Here is a 13,224-nt window from a genome sequence, read left to right as displayed (position 1 = left end):
TGACAAGTCTGTGGAACTGCTTGTGCCAGTAGTTGCCCAACATTGTGCAAACCCTTGTCCTCAGCAAATGAATACTCCTACCTGCCCCATGTTCTGTTTGAGGAGCTATGACTAATCACCATTGCTGGTGATTGTCACCATCTTATAAGATGTCAACATCTTATTTTCTGAAATCGTCTCTTACATCAAAATAAACCCTGAAGTCTTCTGATACAGGTTTCATTTGATACCACACACCTTATAGAACAATATATGGTTATTACTTTTCCTTTCTCTTCTAAAGGCTGCAGAGGTACCAAAGTCCATTTCTCAGACACAATCCTTGGAGGAGAATATTAACCCAGTGCCTTCAGTAAGCAAGGAGGATTTCACACATCTGTAATGTACATAGTCACCCTGGATCTTTTCCTTGTCTCCCAAACTGGAGAGCTGGGGTAGGTGGGATACTAAGCAATATTCCGGCTTTGGTGAGCCTCTGACCTTGTCAGATGTGTATTAACACTGTATTAACACTGGCATAAAAGTGTGGTTATTGTAGCTTTTCCTAATCCTGCCTCCTTTACCTTTCTGTAAGTCAGTACCACCGTCTGCTCTGAAAGCTCTACACCAGCTGCTTGTCCCCTGCAACACTGGATGAAACCTTTCCAGGGCTCCATGCTGGATCATCTAGTGGTCATATTAGGGCAGCCTAAGAGGCAAGGAAAGCCCTTCTTACTCTCCAACGTTGCTGTCTTCTCTGCTAGATTACAGCTGCAAAGAGAAAAGCTGCTTCTAAGCTTGGATTGTGCATATGATAGTAAAAAGCTCAGTTGCTATCATTGCTCATGAAGGATGACTAATGTGAAACTACTTCTCTTGAGCTGCCTGGTAGGTCCACATTTTAGCTTTGTTCAGTAAAGCGCTTAAGCATGTGCTTAGAATTAAGTGTGCTGCTGACTGGAGGCCTTGGACAATAAATATGCTACTGGAAAACTATCTGGACCATACATTTATTAGTCTGTCTAAAAGCCCTGTTATTTCTTCTTCAGTTCTGAAGTAAATCACGTCTTTCAAAAGCCACAGTTGTGGGTAAATGTCTGATTTTGATAGGCGCTGCATATTGCAGCTATTGCTGATTTTAACTAAACTTACAGATACTCACTACATACACAAATGAGACACAGCTTGGCTCCTTCCAGTGGTTTGGTGTTTTTTGAGAAATCCTTCTTTGAACAACCCATCTGCAGGCTTTTTCTTTTTTCTGTCTGTGTGGCCATCCTGCAATTACCTGTGGGTTTATGATCCTTCTCTGGAGACCAAGTTGGTTGGACAGTCTGGTGATAAAGAAAGATGGGAGTGATAAAATAGGGCAGAGTTTGATATCAGTTACATGTGTCACATGAGTGTCATTCCAGATTTACATTGCCGCGACTTTGCTCTGGATCCAGCTTGAAGATTTGCTATAAATGGCCTTTTTAATAATTTTGGAATTTAGTCTGTTGAATAAAAATCTACTCTCGAGGGTTTGGGAACTTTGAGCAGCTCATTGGCAAAGTAAGTGGAAGGTAAATCTGTGGGAGTGGGAGGAAGAAACTAAAACATGTTTTTAAAGAGTTTATAGCTAGCAGGCCCATTCCTTAATCCCTGGTTCGATGCTGGTCAACAGTAAACAATGAAGAAGCTATACTTGCCTCTGAAATTAATTGACCATGCAAAGAAAGGCTGTAATTCCCTAAAGTGGAAAGATTTTGGGAACCTGCTTGAAGTATTCTGAAAGGGCCAGGGAAGTTCAGGTGAGTGCTTAAGCCCTCTTGGAAAACTGGGTTTCTGTGAGGTGGAGGGAGAGCAGATCTCCAACTCATTGTTTTTTTCTGAGGTGTTTATTCATAAAAACCATCTCTGATTATCCCCACACAAAGTCAAATGTTCAGTTCTGTGAAACCCCTTGAAAATAAGCATGTAGAGAGATGAATTCAGGAGCTGAAGTGAACATGAACTAATAATCAACATGAATCAATGGCATTGCCCAAATCTGAAGTCAGTGCAGAGCTGGGCCTTAAATCAGCTATTTTTAGCAGTCAGTAGTGCAAAAGCACAATCAGTCTATATTTATATCAGATAATATTTGTGTTTAGTGTGTAATTACCATCGACCCTCTTTACACATATAATTAACAGTTTGACATCACATCCCTCTGGGTTGACATCTGTAGGATTCAAAAAGGGCTCAGGATCTCCAAAGAGTGTTTTTGTTTCAGGTTAGACGTAGTCTGATTGTCTAAATTAAAGACATGTCAAACCACATGAAAAGTTCAGGACAGAAGGTAACCACACAGGACGTGGCATGCGGGCCAGGTAATCACAGTGGTGGAAAGAATGGCCGCACTTGCAAAGAGCCTACTCCTCTTTGGAAAAAAAATGCTCCTTTTTGTTTTTAGTAGGAAATAAAAATTAGTAAATGCAACCCCTGGCTGCAAGGAAGCACAAATAAAGCAAACCAGATGTTCATTAGCTAATCACTTGCAATTTTTCCCCCTCTTGTTCTTCATGGAGGAAAAAAAAATTGAGCATGTGGGAACTTGCCTGTTGAGAAAACATTTGGATCTTCAGTCATTTATCTGTTTCACCTCTGACTCGGTTCAGGCCTCCATTAAAAGGCAGGAGGGGTGCTATCAGAAAGAAAGGTCAGCAGGGATCACTGCAGATGCTTTTCAGCTGGGGCAACCCTTGAGGCTATCCTTGCTTTTGTGGGCACAGAGAATCAGTTAAAAACAAAACAGAAAATCAAACACAAGTCCAGTGAGTGCAGGGGAGCTTTGAACTACATCACTTGTGTTTGTCTTATTCCTAAATTATAGTGTCATTTTTGTACAGTGCTCATTATTATCGCATACATACATCAGGAAGTGTGTTTATTACAGTGAATACCAATGAATCCTGAGTGGCAAGCTGCTTATTTCCCAGTGTTATCAAAGGAAAGTAGCATAACCTGTATTCCCTTTGGACTGAGGTAATTTTCTTTTCCTCCCTGCATAAGATGAGACAAAAATAGGTACAAGTTCGTACTGCAGTTGGTGGATTTTATCAATAACAAAATGCTAGTGCACAAAGCCATCTACTTGCATGAGCACCAAACCACATGCCTCTCTGTCACAGTGTTACTGCATTAGGCAAAATTACAGTAACTCAGCCAACAACTTTTTCATTAGTGGTACTCGCTTCATGCTTTAATAACATTAATTTAACAGTGTTAATTTTAATGTACAATGACATAATGGTTCCTAGGAACCTGGCACTACACCATAGGGTGGGCAGGTGTAGGATCTTGCCTACAAACAAGTTGAAACATCCTCATAGTATCTTAGTTGTCATATGAAAACTGGTTCACTATGAGCTAGTTTACTTGGGAGCACTGGTGTGGGAGAGCTCAAACAGCCTTTTTCTGTAAGGATGAGGTTGTATTTTATTTTCCTTTCATGCTTGTAGCACTGAAGTTCTTGGTCATTTTGCTCCTATGGGAAATGAGCTCCACAGCCATGGGCCAGCTGGCAGGGGACTGATTCTGTGGGGGGATCTCTGTTGAGGCCAGCAGACCTGTGGGTCCTTCAAGAGGAGTCACAATCAGAGTGAGGTGGCATCCTGAATAATTTGTGCAAGTCTGGGGAGAAGTTCCTGCAAACCTGGCAGCTTTCTTGGATTAGATAGCTGGGCTTTCCAGGCAAGAGGAATGCAATAGGTCCTACTTATCTGGACATCAGCAAATCATTTAATGTTAAGCTGTTTGCATGTTTATCAGATAAACTGGAGATTAGAATGAGTACTGTTAAGACGTTTGAAGAACTGACTGAGCAACAACAACTAGCATTAAAAGGGAAAGTATCTGGCTTGGTACACGAGTGGAGTTCTTCAAGGATTCATCTTGGGGACAGATCTTATTTAATGAATGACCTTGGCACAAAACATAGCATGTTGCTGAAGTCTGCTGATGACACAAACTTGGGAGGCACGCCATACAGAAAGAACTGGATGACCTTGAAGACTGGAGTAGTAGAAATGAATGGAATCCAGTAGTGCAAATGCGAAGTCATGAGTTTAGGGAGGAGTAACAATTTCCACTAAAAACTAGAGACTTGTCAGCTGTAGATGACAAAGGAGAAGAAATACGTGTGGATAGCTCAGTCACAGGATGGGCTCTGAAAAAGGTACATACAACTTCAAATATATTCCAGGAGGTGTTTCTTCCAGGAGAAGGTAGGTATGCCATTTCCCAGGAACTGGAGAAGCCTCATGTGGCATCTTATGGACAATTCTGATCCCACTTTTCTTGAGGTGTAAGTTTGCCCTGGGCTGCATACAGAAAAGGATGGTGGAAATGCTAGGAGGATGGAGAGCTTGTCCTTGAAAGAGTGAAAGAGCTAAGATTTTAACCTAGACAAATGAAAGCTGAGAATAAGGGTCATGGCTATACATCTGTACATCACAGAGGAAAATTACCTATGGAAGTTAAAGTACACAAGGCAAATTGGGTACAAATTGGTCTGACTCTCAAATGAGAGGAAGGTTTGTGACTATGCAGAGCAGAGAGGCTCTGAAACAACCTTCCAGTAGGAGCCAGGGACAAATAACACCTTGTTATAAGAACAAGCTTGACATGTTTGTGGAAAGGATTATAACACCTGAGCTTAAAGGATGTAGACTTTGGAGGCTACTTCTTGGGGAGTGCTGAACCTTGCGTGACTTAGCATTCAGTATTATTTAGACCACTGGTCATATCAGAAGTCTTTGCATGACTAGTAATTTCCTTACCTGGACAGGACTCTGTTTTCAAGGGGCTAACATCATATTTGGAAGGGGCAATAAGCCAGTCATGTCTCAGGGTCCTTTAATATTTACTCAGGTTTGTATAGTTAGAGACTGGTGGGAATCAGATGTTTTATGTTTTGACTCCCTGAGCATGTATGTCATTAATCTGGTAAATGGATACTGCACTTGATGCTGTGGTTTCTGTGTGTTGATTCTGAGTGTGGTGTGTCTTTTGGGTGTTTGAATTGGTTTATGTTTCTGGGTGTCTACCTGACCTGATTAATATTCCCAGGTTAATGCAAATGCAAACAGAGACCACAAAGGAATCTTGGCCAAAAATTGTATATCGCACAGCATATAACTGGCTATCATTGCCTTCATCAGATAAGTAGGAAATGAAGTATATTAACCCAGCAATGATCAGGGAGTGCAGTTCTTAGTCTTGTGACTGGTGGCTAAAAATTAAGTATTTAGGTCTGAAGTAGTGGTAACAGGTAAACTTCAGTGGTGTTGTTTTCAACTGCCAGGCAAAACCATCTCCTTGTCTTTGTTGCATCCCTGGTTGTATCCCCTGAGCAAGCTTCTCATGGAACTCTGAGGGACCTTTTATTCTTCCCTTAAAAGCAGAACATTCCACTCCAGAACTGAGAAATTCCATCTTAAACAAACCTAGCTTTCCTCTAAACTGAATTTCCAAAGACAAGTCAAAACTCCCCAATGTACTGTTCAAAATACAAACTGAAAGAGAAACTGAGTGAGATGTCAGTGAAATTCTGGCTCTGGAAGAGCTAGCAGGCATGTCTCCAGCCACTCCTAGAGGGGTGAATTTCACAGGTGCTTTTGAAAAGTTGGCTGTTTACTTCAAAAGAGAGGAAAATAAATTAGAAGAAGTTAGAAATGGTTTCAGAATAAGAGATTTCTGTCCCTGCGTGTAGCCTGATGCACTGACCCCATGCAGCTTCAGCAGGTGCTGGAAACAGAAACCTCCAGCTGGAAAGGTGGGCTCATTTTACTGCTATGACTCAGTCTAACAAAGTGCGATACAAGCTTGTCTTGAATCAGCAGACACTTGAATCTACTTTGCTAAACACTGGCCCAAAGCAATTCCTAAAAACTCTTTCCTTTCCATCAGCCTACCCTTTGACTTGCGAACTGTCACCTACTTGGAGCTGCTTAGGCTGTTTGTTATTTTCTGGTACCTTGCGATGTCCTGCAGTACTGTGTTTAGGAGCCTGTGTAAATTCTGATCCAGTATTTCACTTTTGAAGTGCTGTGCTGTGGACATTTCTATAGCATAGCCCAGCGCATCTTGCCATGTTTAATAACCCTAGGGAAAGCATGTCAGTTTAACACTCGGGTCTCTCTTCCTTTGCTTTGCTAACCAAAGTGTTGAGCTCCACAAAAATACCTGAAGAGATAGTTGATGCAAAGAGCAAAATTTGTGTAATGTGAAGCAAGGAAGAAGCCAAAGACAAGCTAAAGAAGGCTTTTTGGCCTACAGTTTTCCTCTCACTTGATCTGATGTAAAGTACAGTGAGTACTTAGCATTCCTGTGGAGATGGGCAAACACTTTCTTCTGTAGATGACAACTGCCATGGTTTAACAGGTACTCTACACTATGCTCCTTTCAGTGTATATAAAGTGGAGACTGAACAAAGTGGATTAGGTAGTGAATCAAGTTGAAGGTTTTCATTAGGCACAACTCATGGCAGAAGGACTGGGTGAAGAGAAGTAGCTGAAAATAAACAATAAATGTGAATTTTCCAGTCATTTGGCATTGCCTTCTTTGCAGGGAAGTGAGCCCAACCTGTCCAGCCATAGCTGTCTGTGAGTGGAGAGCCAGTTTTTCAACTCTTCCTTTACAATTTTTCATGAGTGAAGGTCCTACATCATCTCCAGGTGTTCCAGGAGCTGCCATTTAAAAAACGCTGCTAATTAAGAAGGTGTCTGCAAGGCCCTGGAGAAGGAAAGCTCACAAAGACCTGTTGTCTCCACAGGATCAGCTCCTTATAAAGATGTAGCACGTCTAGTCCGTAAGACTCTTCATTGTTGAGAAGCCATCCCTTCCTTCCAGGAGACTCAGCTGAGGATATGCAGAAGCTGTGATGAAGTCATGGCACTCTGATTCCCTGGCTGAGGAGGTATGTAAGGAGGGAGGCTTTTGCTGTGCTAAAGAGACCAGAATTTACTCGGTTGCTGAAGCAGAGAGGGGCAGTATATCTACTGTTCTCTTTGCCCAGGGCGTGTTGGCTTTTCCTACAGGTTTTGATTGCACCCTTCATTAAAAGAGCCATTTCTCCCTCCAAATTAGGTGGAATCCAGCACTGAAGGAATCCAGCCCAAGTTCCAGTTTATTTCTCCATAAAACATCTGTATTGTTCTTCCAGGATGGCTCTGCCAAATGAGTCCTCAATAAACCCAAAACCTGGCAATAGACAAAACGCTAAAAAGCGCCTTTTTAATATGGAAAAGTATCCTGCAGTGTCGCAATCTTCCAGTGGAGACCACCCCCTACCCCTGAGAAATGCAGAATAGCACCAGGCCCACAATTTGCCTGGGGTAAAGCAACAGAGCTGGGCCTGTGCTGATTTACTCCAGCCGGAGGATCTGGCCTATAGTTTCTTGGGATTTTTTTTCTTTTGTTTTTTTCCTAAAGATCCTTAACTTTTTTTGTTTTTTTCCCCTGTGGATAGAAGCTTTGCAAGTTCCTTCTTTTATTGTTAGCTCATTTGGCAGGAGCAGCCAAGCAACAGAAGTGTTTTATTTGGAAATAGTTGAGGGGGAAGTCGACAATGTCCAAGCTCTATTCTGATTGCATGAGCTCTGGGAGGTTTTTCACCTCTGCTTCCAGGCTGCACCAGGCTGGGATTATCTCATTTGATTTCATTGGATCTGTGTGCAGTTAAGAAGCGGGGAAAATTAAAGGTTAGTGAAGTTTGCCTCTGTGTCACACTAGAAGCTTTTAGTTACTTAAGTGCAAAGTGCTAGCTCTCTTCTCCTTCTCTGTAGACTGAAATATGCAATGTTCTAGTTAGCTGATTTGAAAGCAAAATACAACTTATGCAGCTTATATTCCATTGCAGAAGAGATCTTGGGAAAGAAGCAGGGGAAATGCCTATATTGGCTAAGGTGGGGAAAATGCAGAGTGTGAAAGGCACTGGTAGCTGAATCTCCTCCATCTGAGTATTGCACTCAGGAACTCTCACTCTTTTATGGCCAGCTATAATACATGCTATTATTTTGATCTGTGATGTTGCCTATGTCTGTTGATTTCTTTCCAGATCTTTAAGACCCCCTTCACAAAAGCTGCCACTCAGCAGGGATTAAAGGCTCCACTCAGCAAACACTCAAAATAAACCAGAAACAGTGCATTATTGCAGGCAGATCTTTTCTCTTTTCTTCCATGCTTGAGGCTCTTGTGAATTGGTTGTGATCTGCCCCCTTTTGTGCAGTGCTAAGTGCACACATGAGCTGAGGTTTGTCTTTCCTGCTGTGCTCTGCAGGGCTCATCCAAAATAGCTCAGGGCCAGATTTCTAAGAATTCAGCACCCACAGACAGGGCCAAGTAAGGAAGTCAGGAGTGATCTTAATGTAATGAGTAGGTAATGACTTGTGGCATGGGGAGTAGCTGGGTATCTGTGTATGTTTATGTGGGTGTAAAATGATTCACCCAAGGCCAAGGAGGCCCTCAGTGTCAGCACCAGGATTAGCCTTTCAGAATATGGTTTGAAGAGCCCAGCACTCTGGCTTGGGAGCAGATTTTCAGCCCCCATTTTCCACCAAGGACAGTTGTGATGAGATTTTCAGAGCATGGTGCACAAGGGCATGCTGAGCTCTTCTGGAAATATGGCCACTCCTTGTTGTGTCTCAGTGGAAATGGGGTTACTCAGTGGAAATGGCGTTACTCAGGGAAGCTCATCCTCTGTCTAAGTGCTGAGCTGTTAGGAAGCCAGCCCCTACCCTGGTAGCCTCACTGACCTGAGGCTGCATATGGAGTCTCTATGCACCTTCAAAGCTTCACAGCCACAGCCTGTGGTATCCTACTTAACTGATGAGTTAGTAGAGTTAATTAATTGATGCTTCTAAGACAACGTGATGATAGAAAATGCTGTTTACCAGATAAATATTACTAGGGCCCTGTGGACAATTCAAATGTACTTCCCTGCAGGGACTGACTCGTGTCATTACTACAGTGTCATTACTGTAGAGCTGATTAGATGACTCTCAAATGCTTTCCCACCACCACAAAAACAATACTTGTCATCAGACAGTGCAGTTTCCCAATCAGCTGCTGGGTTCTCTATAGCCAGTCACTCCCTAGATCAGGGATTGGGGCCTCTAGAATTGCAAAAGTCTTTTATAAATAGTGAGTTGATTTTATTTTGTGAATGTTACTTTTAACCTTCAGCATGTGTTCAGGCTATCTCCTAAACTGTGTTTTGTTTAAAACCATAAGTACCACTGATTTTCTTCCTTAAAGTGAAAGTGCTGGATAGAGTGGCACATCAGGAGTTTGTGTTTCACATAACATCAGGGAAGATCTGCAGCAAAATCACAGCAGTTGGCAACAGAGGGGCTTTCTTTCTGAAAGGGCTAGCACAGCTCGATGCACAGACGTTCCAGAGAGCAGCTCCTTTGCTGGTGCAGCTCCAGCTCTACCAATGCCAGGGAAAGGATGCAAATTTATGGCTGCTGAGGATCTGCCACCATCTGGCTCATTGGTGGTCAGTTTCTTCCGTGTTTTAAGGACCAGTGAGAAGAAGTAGCTGATGTGGTGCCTTGCTGGAGACACATGCCAGCTAGTGAGCACAGCGTTAATTGTCTCCCCAGAGAGCTGCTTTCTGCATGATGGAGAGGAGGGAAACATGAACCCCCTTTCTTCCTGCTCTTCACTTTAGGGGTGATGCACAAAGGGAAGTCCTATAGCTTCTGTTCAACACAACATCCAAATAGGGAAGGAAACATTTCAGCATGGAAAGCTGTGCCTTTGCCCCAGCTTTTGCATCCAAACAAGCACAGTCCAGCTTTCAGGTCACCTGGAAAAGAAGGCTGGCTTTGGAGACAAAGATCCTGGCTTTCTTTAAGGAGGGGTCCTTGAGACCCTGGGCATGGGGTATTCTCTTTATATTTTGAGGACAGGATGTCTGCTGTGCAGCAGGGACTGCCTTCTGTGCTTTCCTGCTGAAATACCACATCACAGTGCTTCCTGGGGTCAGCCTAGCAGCGCCTATCCAGCCAGCACACAGAAAGTGCAGCTTTTGGAAAAGCGAATGTAATTTTAAAGTTGGCCTGAGAAGCCTCCATCTAGTTTTCAGGGTTCCAGAATGTTGTTTTATTAGGATTACAGTCTTGTTCTTCTTAGGTTTCAGCAGGCGTTTATGACTGTTACAACAGGAATGAAAATCTGGGGCTGGAATCGGCATCGCTTTCTCCTGCCAGGCACAGGGTTCACGGTGGAGGCCAGACATATGTCTTTCTCCCACAGATGCTACTTTTTTTCTGGATGGGGAGGTGAGCTCTGTCCTCTCCCTTGAAGAGAGGGCTGGCAGCAGCTCTGAGATTTGGGGGCTGCACAAGGGGCCCATCTGCTGAAGGTAATTGCCCTGTTGATTCACATCATTCTCCTCTGCCGTTTACAAAGAGGAGAGACCAGGTCCTGATGGGGCTGCGGGGAAGGTCATGTTTGTGTAGGATGCTGTAGGATGCGTTGTATTGTTCCTGTCTCCTTTCTCCCGTGCCCCATGGACACACTTCCCTGGGGGCTCTGAAGTTAACAAAGGGGATTGGTGAGGGAGAGAGCACCTCAGGGCCAAAACCATCTGTGCCTACAGACATTTCTCCCTGTTTTTTTCCAGCCTGCACTATTCCAGACGTTCACATGTCCATATTTCTCTCTCTGCAGATCAAAACCTCTCCTCAAGGTCTCCTGAGCCTGAGAGGGGTTCTCTGTCTCCTCAGAGTCGATGCTGTCTACATGTGAGAGGCACAGGCATGAAAGTAAGGCTAAAAACAGCCCCCACAAGTCCCATACTATCCTTTTAGGTCTTGTGGCTGTGCTGGTTTGGGGAGCTAAATCCCCTGCATTATCCACATAAATGAAGGAGTTCAGCCTGCCTGAATGGCCAGGCTTGGAGAGCAGAATTCAGCTCTCTTCTTGGGTAATTTCTGGCTACAGGACTGTTGGGCCTTCTGCACAGTAATAATTAGCAGACAGATCCTGCTGACTTGGGAAACTCATTTGAGGGTTTGTTTGTATGTTTGTTTTTATGAGAAGGTCCATATGCCTTTCAGATTTTGTTATTTTCAGAGAACTGTTGATCTGAGGAACAGAGTTGACATCGTTGGTTGTTTTCTTGGACTGCTTTAAATAGCAGATGTAGGTTGGTAGAAGGGCTACAGCTCGTTATACTGGTGGAATTTTATTGCAAAGACATTAGGGCAGCTCTCAATACAGAGAGAAAAGAGGCTTTGTACCTGATGGGTTCTGATCATCCACCACTGCACCCCTTCATGTGTTGGATCATATCCAAGAGGCAATATGGGAATTTCTGCATGTAGTTAAAGTTTATGAGATTGCCTGCTTGAATGCATGCGTGTGTAGTGGAATGAGGCTCTCTAGCACAATACTTAGTCCAAATTCAGTTTCATCAGTGGCATAAGACAGATCAAGCACCAGCTGAATATGATCCTCAGGGTCTGCCCCTATAGTTTAGACACCGTGTTTATGGCATACACAGTAACTGCCAATGCACATAATACATGATTTACTCTGAAACCCTGGATGACCTGGATTTTCCAGATCAGAACCTTCTTTTAACTCTTAAGATAACAATGCCTAGTAATTTATGCATTTGCTGATCTCTGGGGCAGTTCTAGTTTAATGCTGGCTTTTTCCTAGGGGATGGAAATCCTATCTAACACCTAGTGCATCTGATTGTTACTCTGAAATGTGTGCTCGCTCAAGGTGTTTAAGAAACAGGAAGTAGAGTTTGAGCCACAACTTTATCATCAGGGAACACAGATATTCAACTCTAAGTGCTTGCTAAGTCGTGTTCCTTCTTTCAACACTCTCCTCTTCCTGGTGAATAGCCATATTTAGTGTGGTTTTTATGAGGTTTTTGAGATTAAGTTTCTCTCCCTTTTGCTAGCAGAGCTCCCCATAAATGGGAGCAATCAGCCTCGTTTTATAACTGTTTCTAACCTAATGAGGGCGTAGCATCAAATTTTGATGCTCCTTATGGGGTCCTGTTTGTGAAACCTGCTACCGTGATCCTTAGAAACCTTCCCCTTCTTATTCCTGGTTACACTTGCCAGCACTGACCTTTCATTTACTCCATCTGTGTTGCCCCCTGAGGTGACTCCTCCAAGTCTTTGATCCACCAGATTTCACCAAGCCAGGCTGCTGTTACTGACCTTTGCCTAGTTAGTCGTCCTGTATCCTGACCAGCCTTTTCAGCTGTTTTCCACTCTTATCTCACTTTGAATTAATCTCATTCAAATATGAATGAGCAGAGAAGTCTTGAGGAAGATATCCTGGGTTCAGCAGTGCCCTATACAATGTCCATGACTATAGTAGGATGTTGTATTAGTCCCATAGTCATCTTGTGGTTTGTATATCATTTCCTCATATATGATACTCTCATCTTCCTGTTATTGATAATGTCTTTGTGCCTCAGGCAATTCCGTTTGAAATACTTCTGCATTTTGCAGCAGTGCTGGTAAAGGCAGTGTTAAATGCAGTCATCCAACTGCTGATACTGAGAATTTGTCCAGTAACATCCCTTCAGTTCAGTTGTTCTGTCAGTACAACATGTTATCAATCATCCGCATTTTAGCCAATTTATTATTCTCCCTACAACACTTGTCTTATCCCTATCTTGTACAGTTTAACTAGTGATTTTGTGTGGCAATATATTTATATAGAGTAGCCTTGTACAAAAGCCTGATGTTGTTATACTCAGATTCAAGTTTTTTCCCTATGTCACATTTTGCCACTGCTGTCTTTATTCTTTACCCAGTGTTTCTTCTGAAGCTTTGTATAATATTGATACTGCTGTTGTAAGCCTGTGAGTGGTCCTTAAATGAAGGATAAAGGCACACAATTTTCTTTTCTGTAATGTATCATTTTCAGTATAATAAATCTTATCACCAGATTTGCAATTCCACATGCTACTTCTTTCAGTGTTCAGACCTGAATTGGCATTGCTTCCTCCCAACTCAAGCACATTTAGTATTTAACTAAATACTAATGGGTCAGTAACTCCTATATTTCTCCTAGAGGGACCACTGCATGCTCTGTATACTGGGATGTACCAAATGCAGCTAAAAAGATGAAACTTTAACTTTGTACAAACACGGCATTCAACTTCTGTCTTGACTGTACAGGCATGCCTTAAATAAAGGGTTCTCAGCAGTCAGATAGCATCTCTGCATCATGTTCACT

General features: G+C 42.9%; 1 long non-coding RNA gene across 1 annotated transcript; it reads left to right on the top strand.

Annotated features, from left to right (window-relative positions):
* The first annotated feature begins 351 nt into the window (after positions 1-351).
* On the top strand, positions 352-975 carry LOC130608430 (uncharacterized). Its single transcript, XR_008974534.1, has 2 exons — positions 352-467; positions 575-975. It is a non-coding gene; the product is annotated as an uncharacterized LOC130608430 (long non-coding RNA).
* Positions 976-13,224: the final 12,249 nt, after the last annotated feature.

Source organism: Pezoporus wallicus, unplaced genomic scaffold, assembly GCF_028554395.1.
Source record: "Pezoporus wallicus isolate ANWC-B61680 ecotype Strahan unplaced genomic scaffold, APGP_CSIRO_Pwel_v1 contig_8403, whole genome shotgun sequence".
NCBI classification, from domain to species: Eukaryota; Metazoa; Chordata; class Aves; order Psittaciformes; family Psittacidae; genus Pezoporus; species Pezoporus wallicus.
Note: the sequence above shows the minus strand (reverse complement) of the source record. Positions and strands in the feature narration are given on the sequence as shown.